Source organism: Scophthalmus maximus, chromosome 12 (assembly GCF_022379125.1).
Source record: "Scophthalmus maximus strain ysfricsl-2021 chromosome 12, ASM2237912v1, whole genome shotgun sequence".
Classification (NCBI taxonomy): Eukaryota; Metazoa; Chordata; class Actinopteri; order Pleuronectiformes; family Scophthalmidae; genus Scophthalmus; species Scophthalmus maximus.
This window is the reverse complement of record NC_061526.1, coordinates 8,742,501-8,770,327: the sequence shown is the minus strand read 5'-3', so window position 1 is coordinate 8,770,327 and position 27,827 is coordinate 8,742,501. Positions and strand designations below refer to the sequence as shown.

The 27,827-nt window shown below is 51.0% G+C and overlaps 1 protein-coding gene across 2 annotated transcripts in view; it reads left to right on the top strand.

Annotated features, from left to right (window-relative positions):
- trpc5a (transient receptor potential cation channel, subfamily C, member 5a) overlaps window positions 1–27,827 on the top strand; it is a 74,489-nt gene that overhangs the window by 908 nt on the left and 45,754 nt on the right. The window lies entirely within an intron of this gene.

The following is a 27,827-nucleotide window of genomic DNA, read 5'->3' as shown; positions in this document are numbered from 1 at the left end:
GAATGAGAGAGAGAGAGGAGAGAGAGATGGAGAGAGAGGAGAGAGAGACGCTTTGGGTAACTGGTGGGTGGTTCATGTATCCTGACTCTCTTGACTAATGCTGGATAGAAAGAGAGAGATAGAGTGTGTGTGTGTGTGTGTGTGTGGAGAGAGAGTGGAGAGAGAGAGAGAGAGAGAGTGGAGAGAGAGAGAGAGAGAGAGAGAGAGAGAGAGAGGAGGTGCAGCAGAGTTTGTGGGTCCCTGTTGGCTCAGTCAGTTTCTTTGCGCGTTCGTGCGTTTTTGTGTTTTTTTGTGCTTGCACGTGCACGTGTGAGTTTTCTCTCCTGTGTTTGGCCCCTCATATACGCAGGCACGTGTGTGCGCGTGCGCGTGCGTTTTTGAGCCTGCACGAGATTGGAAGAAACAAAATAGGAGGAAAGCCAGAGATGGATGGAGCTGCAGAATTGTGTGTGTGTGTGTGTGTGTGTGTGTGCACCCAGGAGTTGTACATTGTTCCCCCTGTTCAATCTGCAGGAGCAGCTCCTTTTTTTTAAATGTCAGACAAAAACATGAAGTTTCTGCTGCTGCAACACACGCACACACACACACACACACACACACACACACACACACACACACACACACACACGATGTTACAGTTTCACACGTCGTTACTGTAACACAACAGTTCTATAACAACTCTGTGGGAGCTCTGCTGTTCATCTCCGCGTTGTCAGGCTAGGAATCTATATTACTGTGGGATATTATGAATAGTTATTCATAATAACGTTTATGGTTTAACAGTAATATATCAAGCCTCAATTACATTTCTACTTCATGAGGGATGATGTGATTCGTAGGAATACCTGACAACTTTGTTTCCCATCCACATATCGGCCCCGAAAGTCTATATCGGTCTATTTTGACTAAACTAGTTCTTGGAACGTTTTCCAGTAGGATTCCATATTATTTTAAATGATTCATTATATTGAACAGGTACCAGCCACTAGCTGAGGGTCCGACGAACAAGCCCACCGCCGCCGCGTCGCAAGACAGCAACACGGGCTGACGAGAGCAGGAAACGCATCACCGCCGCCTTTTTCTGCGACCGTCTTTTTCATGGTCTGTGACCCTTGAACGTCTCACGAGTGGGAATAAAAGAGGGTGATGGGTCGCACCGCAGGTGTGTGTGTGTGTGTGTGTGTGTGTGTGTGTGTGTGTGTGTGTGTGTGTGTGTGTGTGTTCTACAGTTGTGTTTCGTCCTCGTGCCTTAATGATAATTGGATGTTTGTCCGCTCCCTCGTCGTCATGTGGCTGTTGCAGAATATTCACATTTCCGATCTTCCGCCACTTATGCTAAACATCACTTTAACATCTGTGGTGTCGTCCTCTAGTAGACACACACACACACACACACACTCACACACTCACACACTCACACACTGTAAGTCCTTAATGTACAACTGTGTTGACGGCGCGTTGTTCCTCCTCAAACGCTCGTCGGCTCCACGAGCGACGCCCTTTCTCCGTCTTTTCATCAGAAACCAGGTACAAGATGTCTTCCAGTGAAAGTCACTGAACGCAGCCACGTGATTGGCTGATTGCATGATAACAGGAACACAGGTGTGTGACAGGAGAGGGATTTGGGAAATCTTCACAGAGAAAGTTCTTTTTTTATTTTTCTCTTTGGTTGCTCGGTTCTGACCCGAGTGGGCGAGATCTCTCCCTCCCTCCCTCCCTCCCTCTTTTTGTTATTTTCCAGATAGATAGATAGATAGATGGATGGAGAGAGGTTGTCGGCCTGCTGTGATTGTTTTGTGCAGCAGAGTGAAACACTGTGTTTTTTCTTTTCCTCCATCTTCTTCATCCTCGTCTTCTCTCCGTCCTTCTCTCTGTGACGTCGAGTCTCGTCTTTCCTCCTTTTCTTTCCTCTCGTCTCCCTCTGCTTGATTTTCTATTTCAGATCTGATTCCACCTCTCCTCCCTTCTCTTCCCCTCCTCTTCCTCCTCCTCTATTCCTAACACACATCTCTCTTCTCTTATGTTCGATTTCTCTCCTCCTCCTCCTCTCCTTCTCATCTCCATCCTTCCTCCTCCTCTCCTCTCCTTCTCATCATCTTCTCATATCCATCCTTCCTCCTCCTCTCCTCTCCTCTTCTTCTCATCTCCATCCTTCCTCCTCCTCTCCTCTCTCCTCTCCTCTTCTTCTCATCTCCATCCTTCCTCCTCCTCTCCTCTCCTCTTCTTCTCATCTCATCATTCCTCCTCCTCTCCTTCTCATCACCTTCTCATCTCCATCCTTCCTCCTCCTCTCCTCTCCTCTTCTTCTCATCTCCATCCTTCCTCCTCCTCTCCTCTCTCCTCTCCTCTTCTTCTCATCTCCATCCTTCCTCCTCCTCTCCTCTCCTCTTCTTCTCATCTCATCATTCCTCCTCCTCTCCTTCTCATCACCTTCTCATCTCCATCCTTCCTCCTCCTCTCCTCTCCTCTTCTTCTCATCTCCATCCTTCCTCCTCCTCTCCTCTCCTTCTCATCACCTTCTCATCTCCATCCTTCCTCCTCCTCTCCTCTCCTCTTCTTCTCATCTTTATCCTTCCTCCTCCTCTCCTCTCTCCTCTCCTCTTCTTCTCATCTCCATCCTTCCTCCTCCTCTCCTCTCCTTCTCATCACCTTCTCATCTCCATCCTTCCTCCTCCTCTCCTCTCCTCTTCTTCTCATCTCCATCCTTCCTCCTCCTCTCCTCTCCTTCTCATCACCTTCTCATCTCCATCCTTCCTCCTCCTCTCCTCTCCTCTTCTTCTCATCTCCATCCTTCCTCCTCCTCTCATCCCTCCTCCTCTCCTTATCCTTCCTCCTCTCCTCCCCCTCCTACTCTTCTCCTCCTCCCCCTCCTCCTCTCCTCTCCATCCTTCCTCCTCCTCTTCTATAATAACGGTCACAATGAGCCTCTCAGGAGGCAATTGAAAAGCAAATGATTGCAGCCTATGCCACGATAGATTACTTCACTCCGTCTCTCTCTCTCACACACACACACACACACACACACACACACACACACACACACACACACACACACACACACACACACACACACACACACACACACACACACACCGATCTATCTCAATGCAATCTTGACTAACAGTGATGTATGCTGTATTTAGAGGCTGCACTAGAACTGTTCGCTCCGTACACACACACACACCCACACCCACCAACCCAAACACACACACACACACACACACACACACACACACACACACACACACACACACACACACACACACACACACACACACACACACACACACACGATGGTTAGGAGTCGTATCAATCAGTGAGTAGAACGACATCGTCGTGTACATGAAAAATGAACTCAAGTACAGTAACAACCAAGTAAATGTGCTGCACGACCACCATGAGTCTTTGTCCAGAAGGATCTGATCTGCGTGACGTCGCAGGGAGTTCACCAGCTCGTGTGATTCATCTCATATTGATTAGTGGCCCTTTTTTGTTATGGACCTTTTTAATGGTTTTTGTGGTTCTTCATTCCTGCAAGTGGAGATAATGGACTTCTGTAATCAACCGACGTGGCTTTTTCAGGACCGATGCTGGTTATTAATAATCTAAGAGACCGATAACTATTCTTTAAATTTTGAATAACACAAAACTTGGTTGAAAGCCCTTAAAGTACATGTTCAATCTAGAGCTGTAACAGTTAGTAATCGACCACTAAATGAATCCCCATCTGTTTTAATAATCGATTAATCGGTTCAGGTAGTTGTTATTTAAAAAAAGTCATAATTCTCTGATTTCAGCTTCTTAAACGTGAATATTTTCTGCTTTCTTTGCTCCTCTGTGACAGTAAACTGAATATCTTTGGCGTGTGGACGAAAGAAAACCTCTTGTTGTTGTTTTGGGGAAACACCAACGACTTTCTTTTACCATTTTATGATGTTTTATGGACTGTAATTTAATTTACTGAGATCAATTACGGGTCAATGGCGTAAACAACAGAGAAAAGGCTGATTGGATTGATGATGGTTCGTGGTCGGTGTCACACTGTGGTCACACGGCCGCAGACATTTCTTTTCCGACGCGTCGAATTCAAACTGTCGAGCCGCGTCAGTCGCGGCGTCGAGCGATGACAGACGGCGGAGAAGAGAACAGCGGCCGCTCGTGTTCTGATTCGCTGCTTCTGTCAGTTCAGCTGCTCCGTTTTGTTCTTTCTAATTGACATCTCCCTGTCCGTACCAACTGCCCTCGTGGGCGGTGACGGTGGGAATCGAACCCGGGCGAGCGAGCGGACGCGAACCGTGTCGTGTTACATCATCGCAGACGCCGACGAGAAGAAAGAGGCGGCGCAGTGAGAGTTCAAGGAGGATTTGTCTGTCAGATCCATCACTGTCACACACACACACACACACACACACACACACACCTGTAATAACATCATGACGGGGTGTGATGTCAAATTGTCTGGAGAACGCTGTCTAGACATCTGCTGCGCAGCCTTTGACCTCCGCAGCTTAGTCATCGGGGCTCTGCGGAGTGTGTGTGTGTGTGTGTGTGTGTGTGTGTGTGTGTGTGTGTGTGTGTGTGTGTGTGTGTGTGTGTGTGTGTGTGTGTGTGTGTGTGTGTGTGTGTGTGTGTGTGTGTGTGTGTGTGTGTGTGTGTGTGTGTGTGTGTGTGTGTGTGTGTGTGTGTGTGTGCGAGAACCAGTGTCGACATCTGGTACTTTAAGACAAATGCTTGTTTTCCGTCAGCGGCGGCCATCTTGGTTGTTTTTTCACAAAAGTCGCTTCGCTCCCGCGTGGCGGTTTAAACCCCGCCCACTGCCAGATAATCGCTTGTGATTGGACCCGCAACGTTTCCTGCCGGCGGGGAAAATCAGCTTCCCGATGGATGAGATCCAGAGGGATTGAAATGAGCTCCCAGAACTGTGTGGAATCTGTGATGACTTTCTGTCTCACAATGTGAGAGAGTGTTTGTCCGGATCCACACCGACATGTCGTGGATTCTTCCTTTGGCCCCGTCCGTCCACCAAGTTCTGTGGAAACAAAGGAAAGAAACACACGGTCCTACGTCCGCACCCTTCTCCCCCCTCCCCCCTCCTGTGTGACGATGGCGGGTCACGGCGCCCGCGGGCCAGACGACCCGGAAGACGCCGTCGTCGTCGTCTCCGCTTCACACCGACACTGATGAGTGTGAACATCGAGCGGCTGACGTGTGCGGAACCTGTTGTGTGTGTGTTCACTTCTACGAGGGTCGCGTTCCTGAAATGAAGCCATTTTTAAAATCCTTAATGTCCACGACGTGACGAGCAGCGAGCGCGGCAATCACTTTCGGAGATAATGGGCCGATGTGTTAGGGACATGAGCAGCATCTCTTCTTCTTCTTCTTCTTCTTCTTCTTCTTCTTCTTCTTCTTCTTCTGTGTGTGTGTGTGTGTGTGTGTGTGTGTGTGTGTGTGTGTGTGTGTGTGTGTGTGTGTGTGTGTGTGTGTGAGTGTGTGAGTGTGTGATCAGGACTGACTGATGCTACCGCTCGACTCTCAAATGCCAACGACACCGCGGAATAATAATGGCCGACGTCTCCGATCGCACACGCAACGTCGATCACGGAAAAGACGGGAAGAGAGTGAATCATGTTGATCACAAAAAATATATATTTCAAAACAAACAAATTTGGGGCGGAACCTCGAACCGGCGGCTCCGCTTCGTGATCACTACACTGCTCAGAAATGACGTCACCAACGCAAGATGGCGGCGTCCGTATCCGAGGGATTTAAACGTAGAGGCTGAAGCCTGAGTTCTCTGTACTGACCAGCAGAGGGCGACTCTATGAGAACACGACACGACTTCTCACTTGATTCATAACGTCGGTAAAACATTTTCCTGAGGAGTTAATGGTTCAATCTTGATGTTCATTTTGTACATTATGGTTTGTATCGGGGGCGTGGATACAGCGTGATTGACAGCTGGCACTGTCCAATCGGTGCAGGTGTTAGGTGGACGCACAGACAAAAAGAACAAGACGGCACCGGACAAAGTGCCAGTTCACGGCCCACGATTGGTCACGATCCCATTTTAATTTCACACAGTTGCGTTTCACAATCTCCACATCTGCAGGGGAAACAAGAGAGAGAGCACGAGAACGGAATCTGCAGCTTCCCTGAATTCACAATCAGAGAGAGATGAAAGGAGGAGGAGGAGGGAGGAGAGGACGGGGGGGAGAGAGGGGTGACCCGTATGAGGAATTTGGCAGGTTGAAAATTAAAGTGAAGTGATGCAGCGAGAGGGGATTGATGGGACGAGACGGGGCGAGCGAGGGGAGGGTCAGAAATATAAAACAGGCCAGATGTAGAGTGCTCAGAAAACCCAAACCGGAAAAGACAAGTCGCCAAACGCTGTTGGAAGTCTCCTCAAGCAAAGTTGCTCCTTTTTATTTAAACCTTCTTTCTTCTTGAGGCGGTCGTGTGTGTGTGTGTGTGTGTGTGTGTGTGTGTGTGTGTGTGTGTGTGTGTGTGTGTGTGTGTGTGTGTGTGTGTGTGTGTGTGTGTGTGTGTGTGTGTGTGTGTGTGTGTGTGTGTGTGTGTGTGTGTGTGTGTGTCGTTATACAGAATACAACAGATGTGAAGCAAAAGACAAATGAGAGAAGTGTTTGAAACATTCGGTGAAACGTTCGTGGAGCAGCAGCTGCAGTCGCCTCGTCTCGGTGCCGCTCGGCACTTTCATCTCCTCGCCTGCCGCATTGTCTTTTCCACTTCTCACCTCTGCTGAGTGTGTGTGTGTCTCTCTCTTTGTGTGTGTGTGTGTGTGTGTGTGTGTGTGTGTGTGTGTGTGTGTGTGTGTGTGTCTCTCTCTTTGTGTGTGTGTGTGTGTCCCAACATGGCCTGTCTCATCATTCCCCATCTCTCTCGCTATAAATCTCTCCCCTCTGCTGCCTCTCCTCTTCTGGCCGTCTGCAGCCTGCAAATAGGATTAAAAATTAACACAGTGTGTGTGTGTGTGTGTGTGTGTGTGTGTGTGTGTGTGTGTGTGTGTGTGTGTGTGTGTGTGTGTGTGTGTGTGTGTGTGTGTGTGTGTGTGTGTGTGTGTGTGTGTGTGTGTGTGTGTGTGTGTGTGTGACGGGGGGGGGGGGGGGGGGGGGGTTGTGCTGCTCCAGTCCTCATTGTTTACCACATTTAACAGTCGCTCTTAACTCACCGTTTCCCACCTGATGTCATCGTCCTGCCTCCATGTTGAATTTCACCTTCGATCATGAAAACGCCTCCCAGTGGTGTCACGTCCTCTGATGTCGGACTTCCTTGTCAGACCTCTTCAGGTTGCACTTCCTGAGTTCAGACTTCCTGATGTTGGACTTCCTGAGTTCAGACTTCCTGATGTTGGACTTCCTTTGTTGGACTTCCTGAGTTCAGACTTCCTTTGTTGGACTTCCTGATGTTGGACTTCCTGTGTTGGACTTCCTGATGTTGGACTTCCTGATGTTGGACTTCCTTTGTTGGACTTCCTGAGTTCAGACTTCCTTTGTTGGACTTCCTGATGTTGGACTTCCTGTGTTGGACTTCCTGATGTTGGACTTCCTGATGTTGGACTTCCTGAGGTTGGACTTCCTGATGTTGGACTTCCTGTGTTGGACTTCCTGATGTTGGACTTCCTGATGTTGGACTTCCTGAGGTCAGACTTCCTGATGTTGGACTTCCTGATGTTGGACTTCCTGAGGTCAGACTTCCTGATGTTGGACTTCCTGATGTTGGACTTCCTGAGGTCAGACTTCCTGATGTTGGACTTCCTGTGTTGGACTTCCTGATGTTGGACCTCCTGATGTTGGACTTCCTGAGGTTGGACTTCCTGATGTTGGACTTCCTGTGTTGGACTTCCTGATGTTGGACTTCCTGATGTTGGACTTCCTGAGGTCAGACTTCCTGATGTTGGACTTCCTGATGTTGGACTTCCTGAGGTCAGACTTCCTGATGTCGGACTTCCTGAGGTTTGACATCCTGAGGACCCATAGACCTTTAAATGACAACGTTTGAAGTAATTGAGAAACTGTCACCGTCACTCTGACTGTGGCTCAAGAGGTTCGTCCACTCACACAAGGGTCTGTGGTTCGATTCCCTGGACGAGACACTGAATCTGATTTGTGCCGTGAGCGTGTGAAGGGGACGATAAGAGGCAAAGGTGTGTGTGTGTGTGTGTGTGTGTGTGTGTGGGTTGGCTCGTTGTGTGAAGTGTTTTTTTAAGTGGTCGTTATATTAATAACACGCCTCCATTTGAATTAATCCACCAGTGACGTCTGACGAGCTGATTTTTAATCTGCACAACGTCCCATCACAAAAGACTTATTGGAAATAAACGTCTCACAGCTGGAAGCGCGTGTGTGTGTGTGGGTATTAAATATTGCTGTATGAATTTGCACTCGCAGGATGTTAAATTAATGATTGCGTGCTACAACTTTCATGTTCCCACGACTGAAAATGGGCGAACCTCCCCGTCTCGGCACATACATATTTTACACACGCGTGCGCTCGTCTACGGCGAACGATCATATTTATTTCATGACCTCGCTCGCACACCTGCAGTCGATCGGGCGATCGAGGCATGAAAACATGCACTTTGTTCTGCACACGTCACGTCCCGCCGCCGTCGTGACCTCACGTCCTCCACCGCCACCGTCGTGACCTCACGTCCTCCTCCGCCACCGTCGTGACCTCACAACCTCCTCCGCCACCGTCGTGACCTCACGTCCTCTCTCGCCGCCGTCGTGACCTCACGTCCTCCTCCGCCACCGTCGTGACCTCACGTCCTCTCTCGCCGCCGTCGTGACCTCACGTCCTCCTCCGCCACCGTCGTGACCTCACGTCCTCTCTCGCCGCCGTCGTGACCTCACGTCTTCTTCCTCCACCGTCGTGACCTCACGTCCTCCCTCGCCGCCGTCGTGACCTCACGTCCTCTCTCGCCGCCTACGTGACCTCACGTCCTCCCTCGCCGCCGTCGTGACCTCACGTCCTCTCTCGCCGCCTACGTGACCTCACGTCCTCTCTCGCCGCCGTCGTGACCTCACGTCCTCTCTCGCCGCCTACGTGACCTCACGTCCTCTCTCGCCGCCGTCGTGACCTCACGTCCTCTCTCGCCGCCATCGTGACCTCACGTCCTCTCTCGCCGCCGTTGTGACCTCACGTCCTCTCTCGCCGCCGTCGTGACCTCACGTCCTCTCTCGCCGCTGTCGTGACCTCACGTCCTCTTCCACCGCCGTCGTGACCTCACGTCCTCTCTCGCTGCCGTCGTGACCTCACGTCCTCTCTCGCCGCCGTCGTGACCTCACGTCCTCTTCCGCCGTCGTGACCTCACGTCCTCTCTCGCCGCCGTCGTGACCTCACGTCCTCTCTCGCCGCCGTCGTGACCTCACGTCCTCTCTCGCCGCCGTCGTGACCTCACGTCCTCTCTCGCCGCCGTCGTGACCTCACGTCCTCTTCCACCGCCGTCGTGACCTCACGTCCTCTGACCTCACGTCCTCTTCTGCCGCCGTCGTGACCTCACGTCCTCCTCCGCCACCGTCGTGACCTCACAACCTCCTCCGCCGCCGTCGTGACCTCACGTCCTCTTCCGCCGTCGTGACCTCACGTCCTCTCTCGCCGCCGTCGTGACCTCATGTCCTCTCTCGCCGCCGTCGTGACCTCACGTCCTCTCTCGCCGCCGTCGTGACCTCACGTCCTCTCTCGCCGCCGTCGTGACCTCACGTCCTCTTCCACCGCCGTCGTGACCTCACGTCCTCTGACCTCACGTCCTCTTCCGCCGTCGTGACCTCACGTCCTCTCTCGCCGCCGTCGTGACCTCACGTCCTCCTCCGCCACCGTCGTGACCTCACGTCCTCTGACCTCACGTCCTCTTCTGCCGCCGTCGTGACCTCACGTCCTCCTCCGCCACCGTCGTGACCTCACGTCCTCTTCCACCGCCGTCTTGACCTCACGTCCTCTGACCTCACGTCCTCTTCTGCCGCCGTCGTGACCTCACAACCTCCTCCGCCGCCGTCGTGACCTCACGTCCTCTCTCGCCGCCGTCGTGACCTCACGTCCTCTTCCACCGCCGTCGTGACCTCACGTCCTCTGACCTCACGTCCTCTTCTGCCGCCGTCGTGACCTCACGTCCTCCTCCGCCACCGTCGTGACCTCACAACCTCCTCCGCCGCCGTCGTGACCTCACGTCCTCTCTCGCCGCCGTCGTGACCTCACGTCCTCCTCCGCCACCGTCGTGACCTCACGTCCTCCCTCGCCGCCGTCGTGACCTCACGTCCTCTCTCGCCGCCTACGTGACCTCACGTCCTCTCTCGCCGCCGTCGTGGCCTCACGTCCTCTCTCGCTGTCGTCGTGACCTCACGTCCTCCTCCGCCACCGTCGTGACCTCACGTCCTCCCTCGCCGCCGTTGTGACCTCACGTCCTCTCTCGCCGCCGTCGTGACCTCACGTCCTCTCTCGCCGCCGTCGTGACCTCACGTCCTCTCTCGCCGCCGTCGTGACCTCACGTCCTCTCTCGCCGCCGTCGTGACCTCACGTCCTCTCTCGCTGCCGTCGTGACCTCACGTCCTCTTCCGCCGCCGCCGCTGCGATTCTCCTTCCAGAAACAGCTGCGTTGTCTTTTTCACGGAGGTTTTCTCTGCTTGGCGCCGGAGGGGGAACACGAGCGCAGCGGGGGTCCTGGCAGGCGGACGGGTGTTAACAAGGCCGCCGGCCCGAGAGCTTCTGCTTTTTACATCTGAGCAGTTTAGCCGACAGACTCGGAGTCACACACACACACACACACACACACACACACACACACACACACACACACACACACACACACACACACAGACACAGACGGGACGAGTCAGCGATAACAAGGGAGAAAAACTCGACAGATCCGTGTCAGCTGTTGAGCTCGGAAGAGCCGAGGAAACGTTTTTCTGAAAGGAAACGTCGTAATCCTGCCGAGTGGAGAAGAAGGTCTCTGTGTTTGTGTCTGAGCTCATGTTCAGATTGTGTTTGTGTCGTCCGTCAACACGACTTTCGTTTGGAAAGGTTTCGTCTATCAAACGTTAAAATAACAGCGAGAGATGCTGAGGCGCTTCGTTCGGCCCAGAGAGAATCTGGGAACTGAGACGAGGCGGCTTTTTTCTCCCAAATCACGGGTATTTTACAAAATTCTAATAAGAGGTTGATCTGTCGATCGTTTTCTCGATTAATCCATCAGTTGTTTTGGTCCATAAAATGTCGTTAAATGGTTAAAAAATGTCGATCGTGTTTCCCAAAGCCACAAACATGATGTTTTCTTTTGTCCACTCACCAAAGATCTTCAGTTCACTGTCACAGAGGAGCAGAGAAACCAGAACATATTCACATTCAAGAAGATGAAATCTGAGAATTTTGACTTCCCCCCCATAAAAACTACTTGAACCGATTAATCGTTTATCAAAATGGTCTGTGATTAATTTATTCATTGAGGTTTATTGACACACCGTTAATACAGGTTCAGTCGTGTGGTCACGTTTTGCTGGGTGTCGTCAAGAAAAAAGGTAAAAATACATATTAATAAGGAGAAACATATAGTAACATAGTTTGTTTACAAAATAAAATATACAATAATAGAATAAGAATATTATATAGAAATATCTTTTTGTGAAGATTGTCAAGCTGCTTGTCGTCTAATCGATGTAAGAAATACTTAGTTCATTTCGGTTCATTCTTGGATTTTGGAAACGTTGAGCGTCTGTGATCCCTGTTGTTTCGTTTATTGTTATTCTCAGACGAGCGCCGATCGTCGGTGATTTGATTTCTGCTGACGCACGTCGATATTTTAAAAAAAAATGAACGACAAAAACTCTCCTCAAGCAGCCGCCGCGTTCTCCTCCGTTACTTCCCCCTGCTCCGTGGTGCTCTCTCCTCGTTCATTGATTATTTTATGTTCTGTTTGAATATACTGCTGTGTTTCTGAATCCTATTACAACCCCCGTTATTCCTCCGGGACCGATTCAACTTCCATCCAATCTACTCGGAGCAGAGACGCCAGATGTCGTTGATCTGGACGGGATTTAAATTCTATCAGAACATCGACGTCCAGGCAAAATAAACACAAGATATGAAAATGATAAACTAATGAGAAAACATGATGCAGCTCCTCAGAAGATATGACTCCACATTATTTCTCCTCTCTTTTTTTTAACCGTGTGTAGTTTATTAAAAAACTTTTCACAAGTCGATTGTGAATTTTGGGCAATTTTGTCTCAGTTGTTCGAGGAAACCTGGATATTACATCATCAGTGTGACCTCCGGCAAAAGAGCTTTGTTTTCACCTGGGTCTGTTTGGTTAAATTATTTTACATTAACTACTAAAACGTTTCCCACCACACCAAAATCTGGTGGAGGGACGGAGAACCTGGGACCAGGGAGAACCTGGGACCAGGGAGAACCTGGGACAGGAGAGAACCTGGGACCAGGGAGAACCTGGGACAGGAGAGAACCTGGGACAGGAAAGAACCTGGGACCAGGGAGAACCTGGGTGAACCTGGGACCGGGGAGAACCTGGGACCGGGGAGAACCTGGGACCTGGGAGAACCTGGGACAGGAGAGAACCTGGGACAGGAGAGAACCTGGGACCAGGGAGAACCTGGGTGAACCTGGGACCGGGGAGAACCTGGGACCAGGGAGAACCTGGGAGAACCTGGGACCTGGGAGAACCTGGGACCAGGGAGAACCTGGGACAGGAGAGAACCTGGGACAGGAAAGAACCTGGGACCGGGGAGAACCTGGGACCGGGGAGAACCTGGGACAGGAGAGAACCTGGGACCGGGGAGAACCTGGGAGAACCTGGGACCGGGGAGAACCTGGGACCGGGGAGAACCTGGGACCGGGGAGAACCGGGGACTGGGGAGAACCTCGGACAGGAGAGAACCTGGGACCGGGGAGAACCTGGGAGAACCTGGGACAGGAGAGAACCTGGGACTGGGGAGAACCTGGGACCGGGGAGAACCTGGGAGAACCTGGGACAGGAGAGAACCGGGGACCGGGGAGAACCTGGGACCGGGGAGAACCGGGGACTGGGGAGAACCTGGGACCGGGGAGAACCTGGGAGAACCTGGGACAGGAGAGAACCTGGGACTGGGGAGAACCTGGGGTCCAGAAATTGTCTGACGCCTGTGTTCTGTGCACTGACCAGCAGAGGGTGATTCAGTGCGATTGACAGCTCGTAAACGTCCGATGGCTCCTCGAGCTCCAAATGTGGTCACTTCTGGTTTCAAAGAACCAAGATGGCGCCGTCCAAAGGGCCAAACGGGAGACTCGCAAACCAGCGGGTGGCGTCGCGGGGGCTTGACACTCGGGAAGAACCAATTAGGACGTTGCTGAGGATCCAGGATTTCAGTTTTCAAACTGGAGCCTCACAACATCATTCATTTAAAAAGAAAAAATGATATTCTTCTGACTATTTTGACAGATATGAGTTTGTCCTTTGTCCTCGTCACACACACGCGCTCTTCTTGTGAAATGTGACGCGGACAATTACAGATTAACGGTTGAACTTATTCGCAGTGTCCTCGTGCAGCCGCCGCAGGTTTCAGAGCAGGAGGCTGACGGAGTTCGATTAAAGCCGACGCTCTTTTCCAGCGGCGCTCGCTGTGAATGAGCAGCTTGACGTTCAAGGACACCGTCTGATTCATCGGCCACGGAAAAGACACCTCAACCACTTCACCGAGAAGAAAACAGCGCTTGACTTCGGGTCGAGTTCAAATCAGTTTCTTTCTTTGGGATGTTGCACCTGAGCATGAAACTCCCGAAATTACAGAATTTAAAAATAACGTTCGTACAACGTCCGGACTCCCGCGCCGATGACATGAAGTGAGCAGGACTTTAACGTCCCCTGCGTCGACTCCTTGTTCGGGCCCAGCCATCGGGAGTCTGACCTCCGGTTGATCGGTTCTTTGTGCAGCACAGTCGTCACGCGACGGGCGGAGATGAAGGGAAAGACAACGCACTAATGTGGGCGGCGCTCTGATCAGACGCCTCGGGTCAACTCTCATGACACCTCGCCCCGTGAGCGGTCGATCACGCCGACGCCGCAGAGCGCTCCGACATTTCATTTAAGCGTCGGGGGAAAATCAATAGCCCATGAAAGCGGGAGCCTCCTTAACTCTTTTACAATGGAATGTGTAAAAGGCCCTGATCACGACTTCTTCTTCTTCAGTGTGCCGATACGCAGCAACTACAGAGCGGCTTCTCCTAAAGTGTTATCGACCACAATCAAGGAGTTGAACAGGGAGGCGAGTCGTGTTTCAGCGTGGAAGTTCCTTTATGTTTGACATGTGAATATGGGGCCAGAGGAACAAAGTGCATCTGCATCAATACGCTGGTTGAGAATCGAATCGGTCGCACAAATCCAGTTGTGAAGAGCTACGGGGAAGCGACGCCACGTGAAACGGTGTGACGTTGAAGTCAAACAGCTCAACTTGATGCCACGTTCACATTGGTCCATTTATAGCTGATGAAGCTTCGGTCCGTTAGCTTAGCTTAGCATGAAAACAGCTGCAGTCGTCCGCAGCCTAGCGATTAGCACAACATTTCTGGAATGGAACTTGTTGGGGACCTGTTTTAAGTGGTCCGGCCGTCCGGGAGTCGGACTTCCACTATGTTTAAGGATTTAAAAATGTATATGTTATTGGTTTACCGAAACCTGCAGTGAATCGCCGTGGTGACGTCCGGAGGCCGCCGCTCGTTTCCCTGCCTGATTGCACTGTATTGATATTTCACCTTGTGCATCAGCAGCGCTCTGCGTCGCCCATAAACATGTCTGTGACGCTGCTTTACTGCTGCACAGGGACCGGGCACACTCACACACACACACACACACACGCACGCACGCACGCACGCACGCACACACACACGGTTCACTTAGAGGGCTGATTCAGTTTGATGCAGAAAAACAGACCAAACCGTTTCCAGGAAGTAGGAGAAAAAAAAGATCCTTTTCTGACAATCGTTACTTCCGCCATCGACTCTTCTCACCGATAACGTCAACGTGAATTCAGACTGGTTGTGTGTGTGTGTGTGTGTGTGTGTGTGTGTGTGACCAACCCCTTAATGACGTCCAGTAGTTAGAAAAAAAAAACCGAGAGAACCGTCAACGGAGAACAACAAACATGGCTGCAAATACGTCCAGTGTGTATTAAGTATTTAAAGTAAAGAATTAAACCGCAGTATAGTAATAGTATAGTAATCAGAGAGCATTTCATATCAAAAGCAAAATAATAAGCTTTTATCCAAATAACAGATCTTTCCCGTTTTCACTTTGTCAACGTTCAGTGAAGATTAGTGAAAGTAGAGGCTCAAAACATACTCTTCCTCTTCCTCGTCCTCGTCCTCTTCCTCTCCCTCTTCCTCTCCCTCTCCCTCTTCCTCTTCCTCTCCCTCTTCCTCTCCCTCTCCCTCTTCCTCTCCCTCTTCCTCTTCCTCTTCCTCTTTCTCTTCCTCTCCCTCTCCCTCTTCCTCTCCCGCTTCCTCTCCCTCTCCCTCTTCCTCTCCCGCTTCCTCTCCCTCTCCCTCTTCCTCTTTCTCTCCCTCTCCCTCTCCCTCTTCCTCTTCCTCTTCCTCTTCCTCTCCCGCTTCCTCTCCCTCTCCCTCTTCCTCTCCCTCTTCCTCTCCCGCTTCCTCTCCCTCTCCCTCTCCCTCTTCCTCTTCCTCTCCCTCTCCCTCTCCCTCTTCCTCTCCCTCTCCCTCTCCCTCTTCCTCTCCCTCTTCCTCTCCCGCTTCCTCTCCCTCTTCCTCTTCCTCTCCCGCTTCTTCTCCCTCTTCCTCTTCCTCTCCCGCTTCTTCTCCCTCTTCCTCTCCCTCTTCCTCTCCCTCTCCCTCTTCCTCTCCCTCTTCCTCTCCCTCTCCCTCTTCCTCGTCCTCTTCCTCTCCCTCTTCCTCTCCCTCTTCCTCTCCCTCTTCCTCTCCCTCTTCCTCTCCCTCTCCCTCTCCCTCTTCCTCGTCCTCTTCCTCTCCCTCTTCCTCTCCCTCTCCCTCTTCCTCTCCCTCTCCCTCTTCCTCTCCCTCTCCCTCTTCCTCGTCCTCGTCCTCTTCCTCTCCCTCTTCCCCTTCCTCTCCCTCTCCCTCTTCCTCTTCCTCTCCCTCTCCCTCTTCCTCTTCCTCCCACCGAACAAAGATTTTTCACAGCAGCAAAATTGTCCATTGTGTTACAATAACAGACATCTATTGTAATAATTCAAAGTCAACGATCTTTTGGGGGGAAAACGAGGAAGAGCTCACAAAGAGAGTGAGTCGATTACTTTCTTAAATTTAAAAAAATCATTTTTTGCTCTTTTTTTCTCGTGTTGATACATTGTTTTTTCAAAGCAGATAAAGATTAATAAGCAACAGAGAAGGAGTGTCAAGGAACATTTCTGATATTTCAACGACAAATTAGAAATCTGACTTTTGAATGAAAGTCGCGAGTTCTTCCCTTCCTGCGCTGAGCCGACGACGACACGCGGAACATTAACCTTCCAGCCGGAGGGCGTGTCGCCGTCGCTGCTGACGGATCATATTTATTCAATCGGGCCTCGGGGGAAACAGTTAGAGGAGAAACCAAAGGTCAAGCAATCTCCTCTTATCGCCTCTCGCAGGAAACAAGGAGAAAAACCCCCTGAATTGTTCGTTCTGCAATCGATTGATTAGAGGAGAAAATGAAAACGACTGTTTCCTGTTTGAGTCGTTGTTATTAAGGATAAAACACAAGTGTTTATTGAATAAAAGAATATTTCTGAGGTTTCATTTAAATAAAATAAATAGTTATAAAATAATAATAAAGATGTTTGTGTGACTAGGACTTGGAGACGCATCCGTCATCAGGTCGTGTCGCTCAAACGTCACGAGTTCGATCCCGGCGGCGGCGGCGGCGGCGGCCTTGTGTCCAACGGCGAGGGCGAGACCCTGAACTCAGCATCGGAAATGTAAATGCAGAGACTCTGCGGGAGGTCGGAGCTGCAGAGGGGAGGTTGGATCAATACCACCACACACACACACACACACACACACACACACACACACACACACACTCAACAACTCCTCCTCCACTACCTCATCTCGTGCTCCATCTACGCATTGACTTTATGCAGCACTGAAAGTGTGTGTGTGTGTGCGTCCATTATGTTTGCAATCCCATAAAGTTTATTTATGTGCTTGTATCAGTGACATTCCAGTGTGTGTGTGTGTGTGTGTGTCTGTGTGTGTGTGTGTGTGTGTGTGTGTGTGTGTGTCCCACCCCCCGAGGAGGGATCCACTGTGCCTTTAGTGGTCCTGTCTGACTGATTGACGGCCCTCTGAGGTCGTTACGGCAACACATTAGCTCTGATTAGATCACATGACCAGAGAGAGCGAGGGAGGGGAGAGAGAGCTGCATGTTTTAATATGAATGTTTTTGTGTATCTGTATCTACACACACACCGCAAAGCGTGTGTGTATTTTCCTTGACGCCCCTCCACCAGCCGTGTGTGTGTGTGTGTGTGTGTGTGGTAATGTGTTCCAGTGCTGGTATGTGTGTGTATTCATGCTGTGTATGTTGTGTGTGTATTGAGGGTGTGTGTGTGTGTGTGTGTGTGTGTGTGTGTGTGTGTGTGTGTGTGTGTGTGTATGTTGTGTGTGTATTGAGGGTGTGTGTGTGTGTGTGTGTGTGTGTGTGTGTGTGTGTGTGTGTGTGTGTGTGTGTGTGACACACTGTGTGACACTGTGTGACACGTTGTCCCCAGACGTCGCCGTACGACTCGCCGCGCCCGTCGTCAGGGACAGCCACTGGTAACCATGACAGCCGCAGTCATCCATCGGGGAGCCACGGCAACGGCTGACGACCCCCGGGACTGGGAAACGTCTGTCTCCTCTCTCGACTTCTCTCCGCCTCGGCAGCGGTTTGGTTTTTCTTTACTTTCTCCCGAGCGGGAAAAACCAGAGCGGTCCGGACGTTGTCCCGCGACTTCTCCGGAAGCGGCTGCACGTGGGAACGCGAGCGTTGTCATCCTGCCTCCTCCACCTGTAAAACCCCCGACCTCGGGGCCGAGTAGCTCCTGTTGCGTTCGTCCAGTTTTCTGGACACTCCGGTTCAAGAGAAAGGAGAGAGAGGGGGAGTTCCTTCTCCTCTGTGGCTCCGCTCTGAGCATTTTTGTCTCCGCTTTCTTGTTCTCCCTCTGTTTCCTCCCTCCTCGCCTCCTCTACCTCTCTGCGTCTTCCTTCCTCTTTCCCCTCGCTCCCTCGTTGCCGTTTTTCCTGCTCGTCCTCAACAACTCTGTTCGTTTCCTGGATCGATCCGGCGAGCGAGCGGTTAACTGCGTCTCCGTCGCGGCGTCTCTTCTCCTCCGCGGCACTCAGACATTCATCTGGCACTTTCGTCTTCCTCTCTCATGAATATCTAGACTTTCCTGTTTCTCCTCCTCCTCCTCGTCATTGAAGCAGAGACTGAGCTGATTTATACATATTCACAGTTTTAACCCTGGAACCAATGGTATTATTATTAATAAGGAGACGTGTCTCCTGGTCTGTGTGTGATTCTCTTCCTCTGTCTGCGCACGTCCTGTTACGTTCTGGAGCCAAAACCTCTTTTATTTATAATCATATTTCTAAAGATGAAAGGTGTCAGAAATATATATATATATTTTCTCATTTTTCGTTTTTCTATATCTGACTCGGCAGGGTGGTTTTTCTTTGATGACGCAGGTTGACGGGACGTCACGAACAGCTGACTGTACCAACGTCCTCTGTCCCTCGTCTTTTCATTCTACGATCGCAGTTGGACGTTTTTGTAACGATCCTCGGGCCCAACAGCTGCTCGATGGACAGAGAAGATCACATCTGGTTATTATATTTCATATTTCATAGGAAGAGACAGAGAGAGACTGGAGAGGAGAGGATTTAATTCAATTCCCACTTCATTAAATGTGACTGAAGGTACGAGAAACAGACGATTCACAGGTGATTATTCATATTTACCTTCATGTACGTTCGATAAAGCACACATGTAAACAGGAGTACAATATTTCTGATACAGATACATCGGGCCGATATTTATATATATTTGAATCTGTCAATGATTCCTAAGATGACGTTATCAAACCTTTATGACAAAGACGTAACAGAGGCTCGATATTTTTGTTTAGCCATAAATAATAATAATAATCATAAATGACTGTAGATGAAAAGAAAACACAGATACAACCAAATGTACAGAACCTGAATCTAGAAAATAAATATGTTTAAACATGCCGACATCTATTTTTATTTGAAAAAAATTTGGTCCATGTCCCATCTGCTAACACGGAGGGGGGCGGGGCTTATGAGCCATAACGCAGGTAGACACCAGGGGGCGATCATGGCTGTTGTTCACGTCGTCCATCTTGAGACAGAACTTCTGGGATTAACAAAGTCAGACAATGAGATTATATATGATCTATGTTTGATCTCTGTCGTCGTCTCTGTCGTCCACCACGAGATGAGACAAGATCTTTCAAATCGGACCTATTCGATTTATTTCTATACTTCACGGCATAAAATTCACAGGGATATTAAAAGCGTAAAAAACTAAGTGGATGTGACGTCGGACACTGAGGATGAAACTCCTCCTGAAGATGTATTATGAAGAGCTGTGACGATGATGAGGAGGGAGGAGGAGAGAAGATGGACGACGCAGGAAGGAGGATGTTTCCCTCCATCGCTCACCTTCTCTCCCTCGTCTGTCTCCTTGTCTTCCTCCCTCCCTCTCTTCTTCTTCACTAGCTTCAGAAGTACCTGCCCTTCACTTCGACCTGCTGTACTGTACACACACACACACACACACACACACACACACACACTACGTTAGTATTAGCACTTTGAGATTGCTTTTAGCAATGAAAAGTTCTCTATGAATGAAATTTATTATTATTATTATTATTATGTTAGTGTAACTTTGTGCAGCCAGATGATCCGTCATTTGAAAAACCTGTTGTTCCTCTACTGTCACAGAGACAATAACAGAACCTGGACACTTTCACGTGTGTGTGTGTGTGTGTGTGTGTGTGTGTGTGTGTGTGTGTGTGTGTGTGTGTGTGTGTGTGTGTGTGTGTGTGTGTGTGTGTGTGTGTGTGTGTGTGTGTGTGTGTGTGTGTACGGGAAGTACTTAGCAGTCAGATCAAAGGAAGCAGTCTCACGTCATCATGCCTGCTGTCTTCCTGGCTAATTAATTAATCCAACACACACACACACACACGCACACACACACACGAGACAGTCCATAAAAACAGGCCACGGGCTAATTAGTCTCCTCTGTACACAACCTGTGTGTGTGTGTGTGTGTGTGTGTGTGTGTGTGTGTGTGTGTGTGTGTGAACAAGACGACTGACACATTCAGCCTCGTTATGACTGAAACACAAACTCAGCTGATCACGTGGAGAACGAAGCAGCGGCAATGTTTTTTTTCCCGTTATGTAAAAGTTTTGGCTGAAATGAATAATATTCTGTTGGAAACTTTAGACATCATAATCCAGATTTTCCTGGAGCTGACTTCACATCAGCTGCTTCCAGACGAACGCTGTCGCCGCGATGTTTTCCTCAACTTCTACGTGTGTGTGTGTGTGTGTGTGTGTGTGTGGCTGTGGCTGTGTGTGTGTGTGTGTGTGTGTGTGTGTGTGTGTGTGTGTGTGTGTGTGTTCATCTCGCTCCCTAAATGCCAGGTTCCAATGATCCACATCAGTCCACACACATACACACTTATCGATACCCACACACACTTCTGTCAGCCTCACATTGGCATGTACTGCCACACACACACACACACACCCACACCCACACACACACACACACACACACACACACACACACACTCACACACACACACACACCAGAGAGACCAGGCCAATTAAGAAGACTGATGTAGCGCAGCAAATTCAATTATAGTTCATGGTATAATTAATGTACGACTGAATTAAATGCAGGAAGGGAGGAAGGGAAGAAGGAAGCAGGAGAGGATCGCCTCGTTTTACTCATTTGACTTATCTTTACTTTATCTTTATCAAAATCTTGTCTTTTATCACAGTTTGATTCTCCGGATCTCAGCAGCGGGAGACCGTCCGAGTTCCGGAACATTCAGGCGATGAAGTGGTTTCCTTGGTCGCGGTCGTCCACTCGCTCACATTTTCAGGAAATGTTCTGTGAATTGTCCGGACTTTGAGTTTTCTTCACAACGATGGGAGAGAAGGTGGAGGAGGGACGAATTAAATCAAACAAGAGGATGTAAGGGATGACGGGGGGATGGAGAGAAGAAGAAGAAGAAGAAGAAGAAGAAAGGAGCAGAGAGAGGATGAGCTCGGGATTTTCCCCAGTGAATCGTAAACATGTTGGCGAGGAGGGAAGACGTTTTTAAGAAAGAGGGAGAGGAGACGAGAAGAGGTGGAGGAATGTCAGGAGGGAGGAGGAGAGTAGAGGATGGAGAAGAGGTGGATGGATGATGGAGGGAGGAGGAGAGTAGAGGATGGAGAAGAGGTGGATGGATGAGGGAGGGAGGGAGGGAGGAGGAGAGTAGAGAATGGAGAAGAGGTGGATGGATGATGGAGGGAGGAGGAGAGTAGATGATGGAGAAGAGGCGGATGGATGAGGGAGGGAGGGAGGGAGGGAGGAGGAGAGTAGAGGATGGAGAAGAGGTGGATGGATGAGGGAGGGAGGGAGGGAGGAGGAGAGTAGAGAATGGAGAAGAGGTGGATGGATGATGGAGGGAGGAGGAGAGTAGAGGATGGAGAAGAGGTGGATGGATGAGGGAGGGAGGGAGGGAGGAGGAGAGTAGAGAATGGAGAAGAGGTGGATGGATGATGGAGGGAGGAGGAGAGTAGATGATGGAGAAGAGGTGGATGGATGAGGGAGGGAGGGAGGGAGGAGGAGAGTAGAGGATGGAGAAGAGATGGATGGATGAGGGAGGGAGGAGGAGAGTAGAGGATGGAGAAGAGGTGGATGGATGAGGGAGGGAGGGAGGGAGGAGGAGAGTAGAGAATGGAGAAGAGGTGGATGGATGATGGAGGGAGGAGGAGAGTAGATGATGGAGAAGAGGTGGATGGATGAGGGAGGGAGGGAGGGAGGGAGGAGGAGAGTAGAGGATGGAGAAGAGGTGGATGGATGAGGGAGGGAGGGAGGGAGGAGGAGAGTAGAGAATGGAGAAGAGGTGGATGGATGATGGAGGGAGGAGGAGAGTAGAGGATGGAGAAGAGGTGGATGGATGAGGGAGGGAGGGAGGGAGGAGGAGAGTAGAGAATGGAGAAGAGGTGGATGGATGATGGAGGGAGGAGGAGAGTAGATGATGGAGAAGAGGTGGATGGATGAGGGAGGGAGGGAGGGAGGAGGAGAGTAGAGGATGGAGAAGAGATGGATGGATGAGGGAGGGAGGAGGAGAGTAGAGGATGGAGAAGAGGTGGATGGATGAGGGAGGGAGGAGGAGAGTAGATGATGGAGAAGAGGTGGATGGATGATGGAGGGAGGAGGAGAGTAGAGGATGGAGAAGAGGTGGATGGATGATGGAGGGAGGACGAGAGTAGAGGATGGAGAAGAGATGGATGGATGAGGGAGGGAGGAGGAGAGTAGAGGATGGAGAAGAGGTGGATGGATGATGGAGGGAGGAGGAGAGTAGAGGATGGAGAAGAGGTGGATGGATGAGGGAGGGAGGAGGAGAGTAGAGGATGGAAGAGGTGGATGGATGAGGGAGGGAGGGAGGGAGGAGGAGAGTAGAGGATGGAGAAGAGGTGGATGGATGAGGGAGGGAGGAGGAGAGTAGAGGATGGAGAAGAGATGGATGGATGAGGGAGGGAGGAGGAGAGTAGAGGATGGAGAAGAGGTGGATGGATGAGGGAGGGAGGGAGGGAGGAGGAGAGTAGAGAATGGAGAAGAGGTGGATGGATGATGGAGGGAGGAGGAGAGTAGAGGATGGAGAAGAGGTGGATGGATGAGGGAGGGAGGGAGGGAGGAGGAGAGTAGAGAATGGAGAAGAGGTGGATGGATGATGGAGGGAGGAGGAGAGTAGATGATGGAGAAGAGGTGGATGGATGAGGGAGGGAGGGAGGGAGGAGGAGAGTAGAGGATGGAGAAGAGATGGATGGATGAGGGAGGGAGGAGGAGAGTAGAGGATGGAGAAGAGGTGGATGGATGAGGGAGGGAGGAGGAGAGTAGAGGATGGAGAAGAGGTGGATGGATGATGGAGGGAGGAGGAGAGTAGAGGATGGAGAAGAGATGCGTGGATGAGGGAGGGAGGGAGGGAGGAGGAGAGTAGAGGATGGAGAAGAGAGGGATGGATGAGGGAGGGAGGAGGAGAGTAGAGGATGGAGAAGAGGTGGATAGATGATGGAGGGAGGAGGAGAGTAGAGGATGGAGAAGAGGTGGATGGATGATGGAGGGAGGAGGAGAGTAGATGATGGAGAAGAGATGGATGGATGAGGGAGGGAGGAGGAGAGTAGAGGATGGAGAAGAGGTGGATAGATGATGGAGGGAGGAGGAGAGTAGAGGATGGAGAAGAGGTGGATGGATGAGGGAGGGAGGAGGAGAGTAGAGGATGGAGAAGAGGTGGATGGATGAGGGAGGGAGGAGGAGAGTAGAGGATGGAGAAGAGGTGGATGGATGATGGAGGGAGGAGGAGAGTAGAGGATGGAGAAGAGGTGGATGGATGATGGAGGGAGGACGAGAGTAGAGGATGGAGAAGAGGTGGATGGATGAGGGAGGGAGGAGGAGAGTAGAGGATGGAAGAGGTGGATGGATGATGGAGGGAGGAGGAGAGTAGATGATGGAGAAGAGGTGGATGGATGAGGGAGGGAGGAGGAGAGTAGAGGATGGAAGAGGTGGATGGATGATGGAGGGAGGAGGAGAGTAGATGATGGAGAAGAGGTGGATGGATGAGGGAGGGAGGAGGAGAGTAGATGATGGAGAAGAGATGGATGGATGAGGGAGGGAGGAGGAGAGTAGAGGATGGAGAAGAGGTGGATAGATGATGGAGGGAGGAGGAGAGTAGAGGATGGAGAAGAGGTGGATGGATGATGGAGGGAGGAGGAGAGTAGATGATGGAGAAGAGGTGGATGGATGAGGGAGGGAGGAGGAGAGTAGATGATGGAGAAGAGGTGAATGGATGATGGAGGGAGGAGGAGAGTAGAGGATGGAGAAGAGGTGGATGGATGATGGAGGGAGGACGAGAGTAGAGGATGGAGAAGAGGTGGATGGATGAGGGAGGGAGGAGGAGAGTAGAGGATGGAAGAGGTGGATGGATGATGGAGGGAGGAGGAGAGTAGAGGATGGAGAAGAGGTGGATGGATGAGGGAGGGAGGAGGAGAGGACAAAAGAAGACAGACTGTGTGATGGATGGACGGAGAGAGAGAGAGAGAGAAGGAAGTGGGATTAGAGGAGAGAGAAGGGGGCGGAGGGGATTAGCGGCTGGAGGTTTCCCCCCCCGGGATTCGAGGTGCGGCGTCGGGGTCGAGATATTTTCAGTTCAGCTGTCGGTCTCTCGTCTCCGCAAACCGCCTCTCGCCTCTCGCGTCTATATTTAGAGCGTTACACAACAAAAGGACGATATCGTGGGTTCATTTTGCCAGATTTCTTTCCTCTCTCGTCTCATTTTGAGTTCTTCTTCTTGCTCTTCTTCTTGCTCTGCCTCGCACCAGACTCAGGTCCATGTGTAATTACGCCGCCACGTGAAACGAAGGTCAGGCGAGGAGAGCGGTCGCCGTCGTCCTGTGATTCCCCTCGTGTTCCACCCTCATGTTGCCGTGACGAGCATCCAGGCAGTTGTTTCATTTCCACAGCCCAAAAACCAACAAATCACAAACGCCCCTCGACGGCATCCGACTCAGACTCAGACAAAACTAGAACCGTCACAGGACCGGAGACGGAAACTGACACCGTCCTCGCTGCTGGATGACCATCAATACTTGACATTATCTCGATACCTGAGTCGTATGTACGTGTGTATGAGTTATGTGCGAGTGTATTCCGACAGAGAGAGCGACCGGTGTCCTCGTACGAGCTGCGGTTGTGCAGCTCTGGAGATTTAAAGCTGCAGTGTGTAATATTTAGAAGAACTTCATTCACAAAAATTGAATATATTGTCCACAACTCTGTTCATATATGAGTTGAATATAGTTCCATGCGGTGGACCCGACCTCCGTGTGAGTCTCCATGTTTCTACGTGGCGTTGAATACGGTTCACGTTGAATTCTCAGACGCTGCCGGAAACAGGAAATGGAATCAGCGGTGCGCCGCCATAAAGTGTCCCCTGTCGGTCGCTCAGTCGGTTGTACAGTTTGCAACTTTACCATCATGCAATTACACACTGGGGCTTTGAATATGAAATGATTACAGTCGTTTTATATCAGGCCGCCTTCCCATTTTCCCACTGATGTTTCTTTCGAGTCATGGAGTCAGACTGCAGACGCTGCCGGTGACGGAGACGAGGTGAGAGGAGGAGTGAGAGGCTGCAGGGAAACATCTGATGGAACCTGAGAGGAAAGAGAGAGAGAGAGATGCAGATGCAGGGAAGAGTTAAAAAGGAAAAGGACTCCGTTCGCAGCACTTTGTCTCAACACCTAGTCGTTAACTGCTGAAGTGGCTGAAGACGACTTTTCTGCTTGTTCCACCGTTTCCTGCGGCACCACAGTGAATGTGTATCACGTCTGCCGATACACGTGACTCGTGAACGTCTCCCTCCTTCAGGGACGCTCTGATCAGATCATCAGTTCTGTCTCTTCTCTGCAAATGAAAGTGGACGGAAAAAACTCCTTCTCATCCCAAAAAACAAACGGAAACAAACAAATGTGAGACGGAGCGTCGATCCGTCCCGGCTGTAGATCTGAGAGGAGCTCGCTAGGCAGGTGGTTAACAAATGCATTTATTACGGGACAGGATCCACGGGAGGATGAGGCGACGAGAGGGAAGAGGAGACGTGTGCGAGGACGAGCAAGTTCAAGATGGATTTCATAGACGCAAGAGACGGAAAAATAGAGCAGAAAATCTGAAATGTGCAGCGAGCTGAGCGACAGACGAGATCTCTGAGGAGCAGATATGAGGAGGAAGAGGGGGAGGAAGAGGAGGAGGGGGAGGAAGAGGAGCAGAGATGAAGAGGAGGAGGGGGAGGAAGAAGAGGAGCAGAGATGAGGAGGAGGAGGAGGAGGGGGAGGAAGAGGAGCAGAGATGAGGAGGAGGGGGAGGAAGAGGAGGAGGAGGAGGAGCAGAGATGAGGAGGAAGAGGAGGAGGAGGAGGAAGAGGAGCAGAGATGAGGAGGAAGAGGGGGAGGAAGAGGAGGAGGGGGAGGAAGAGGAGCAGAGATGAGGAGGAGGAGGGGGAGGAAGAGGAGGAGGAGCAGAGATGAGGAGGAGGAGGAAGAGGAGGAGGAGGAGGAGCAGAGATGAGGAGGAAGAGGAGGAGGAGGAGGAAGAGGAGCAGAGATGAGGAGGAGGAGGAGGAGGGGGAGGAAGAGGAGGAGGAAGAGGAGGAGGAGCAGAGATGAGGAGGAGGAGGAGGGGGAGGAAGAGGAGCAGAGATGAGGAGGAAAAGGAGGAGGAAGAGGAGGAGGAGGAGGGGGAGGGGGAGGAAGAGGACGAGGAGGAAGACGAGGAGGAAGAGGAACAGACATGAGGAGGAGGAGGGGGAGGAAGAGGAGCAGAGATGAGGAGGAGGGGGAGGAAGAGGAGCAGAGATGAGGAGGAGGAGGAAGAGGAGGAGGAAGAAGAGGAGGACGAGAGGGAGGAGAGTGTGAGCCGCGGCTACATTTACAAAAAAAATGCAGGTGTGAAAGAGATGAGGGCAGATTGAGGAGCGTTCAAGAAAAAAACGGGCGTACAGGAAGAAATGAGGAGGGGAGAGAGAGAGAGAAACTTGTGGGAACAAGGAAGTGAAAGGGGGAGGAAGGAGGGAGGAAGCGGAGGAGGGAGATGGAGTGAGATAAGAGCCAAGCTGCGATTTATCTGCATTGCCGTAACCACGGTCGGTGGAACATTGTGGAGCCGTCAGCATAAATTCCCCCTCACTCACTATGCAGATCTCTAATGCATCTGCACTCCGGCGACCGCACACTAATCTGATCTCCATCCACACGAGTCAGCACGTCCACAAACACCTGCGGCTGGACGGACGCCCGCCGCTTCAGGAGACGATGGTTCCAATCCCGAGAGTAGGAGAGTAAAGGAAGGACGGAAGGAAGGAAGGAAGGAAGGAAGGAAGGATGGAAAGAAGGAAGGAAGGAAGGAAGGAAGGAAGGATGGAAAGAAGGAAGGAAGGAAGGACGGAAGGAAGGAAGCAAGGTAGGAAGGAAGGAAGGAAGGATGGAAAGAAGGAAGGAAGGAAGGAAGGTAGGAAGGAAGGAAGGAAGGAAGGACGGAAGGAAGGATGGAAAGAAGGAAGGACGGAAGGAAGGAAGGAAGGAAGGAAGGACGGAAGGAAGGAAGGAAGGAAGGAAGGACGGAAGGAAGGAAGGAAGGAAGGAAGGATGGAAAGAAGGAAGGAAGGACGGAAGGAAGGAAGGAAGGTAGGAAGGAAGGAAGGAAGGATGGAAAGAAGGAAGGAAGGACGGAAGGAAGGAAGGACGGAAGGAAGGAAGGAAGGTAGGAAGGAAGGACGGAAGGAAGGAAGGACGGAAGGAAGGAAGAAAGGATGGAAGGACGGAAGGAAGGAAGGAAGGAAGGATGGAAGGAAGGACGGAAGGAAGGAAGGATGGAAGGTAGGAAGGAAGGATGGAAGGAAGGAAGGAAGGAAGGAAGGAAGGTAGGAAGGAAGGAAGGAAGGAAGGACGGAAGGAAGGAAGGAAGGAAGGACGGAAGGAAGGAAGGAAGGAAGGAAGGAAGGAAGGAAGGAAGGATGG